The sequence below is a fragment of the Priapulus caudatus genome, unplaced genomic scaffold (assembly GCF_000485595.1).
Source record: "Priapulus caudatus unplaced genomic scaffold, Priapulus_caudatus-5.0.1 Scaffold218, whole genome shotgun sequence".
NCBI lineage: Eukaryota > Metazoa > Priapulida > Priapulimorpha > Priapulimorphida > Priapulidae > Priapulus > Priapulus caudatus.
Genome location: NW_014577279.1, coordinates 199,216 through 200,243, shown reverse-complemented (window position 1 = coordinate 200,243; position 1,028 = coordinate 199,216). Strand labels below are relative to the sequence as shown.

Sequence of the window (1,028 nt, the reverse complement as noted above, 5' to 3'; positions counted from 1 at the left end):
CTCTCTCTCTCTCTCTCTCTCTCTCTCTCTCTCTCTCTCTCTCTCTCCCTCTCCCTCTCTCCCCTGCCATCACTCCCCTCCCTCGTTTTTCCCTCTGCTCTCTCTCTCTCTGTATCTTTCTTTCTCTCTCTCTCTCCCCTCCCTCCCTTCATCCTCCCCCTCGCTCTCTCTAGCTCACCTCCTTGAGCCTCTGCTCCTTCTCATGTACGATGCTCTGCACGAGCATTGCGACAGTGTAGACCCACGACACGGTGAGACAGAGCGGCATCACGTGCTCGATCATGAAGAGGAACTGGTCGCTCATGTAGCATGGGTACGGGAACTGATGCACGTAGCTACCAGGCTCAACAACCTCACGCTCCGCCTGCAGGTCGATGAATGCCCGCTCCACAATGTCCTATAGAGGGCAGCACGTGTTACGCACACCGACGACAAGTGCAGCTTGTTACACACTGATCGCATTACACAAATGCTTTATATCTACTGTCTGCATTACATACACATGTTACCAAGAGTCTATCAATAGATACTTCTCTATAACAGTACTATTGATAGACTCCTGGTAATAGTAATAATAGAGTAATAGAGAATAAAGTGTATAATGGGAAAACGGAAAATTAGTGCTACTTTATGGCAAGATTACTCTAGTTTAAATGCTGGTCTAAAACAAGTTAACAGTATTGCGTTACACCGCATTCTTTCTTCTCTAAAACAAGACCAACTGCTTGTCTCTATGTCACTCCTAGGCTGAGATATTGGATTGTAATCTAACCTCATCCAAACGTTACAGCAGTGTGGGAAATGCGCTGGACACGTCTCTCACTCCTAATCTCGCGTTTGAAGTGTTCGTGTATTTTCACAACAACTTTATGAATGAAAGGCGTTTCGGTTATCATCGGTGGTTTTTTTTTTTGGGGGGGGGTCACTGAATCATTGGTTGCTTTGTGACTGGAGACAAAGGCGTCGGAAGCAATAAAATAGTGCCGCGGCTTTCAGTGGCGTACCCAGGATTTTCTAAATGGGGGTGC

General features: G+C 46.8%; 1 protein-coding gene across 3 annotated transcripts in view; it reads right to left on the bottom strand.

The window, feature by feature from the left end:
* Positions 1–1,028, bottom strand: part of LOC106807482 (ATP-binding cassette sub-family A member 2-like) — a gene marked incomplete at its 5' end in the record, with an annotated part of 42,279 nt that overhangs the window by 35,990 nt on the left and 5,261 nt on the right.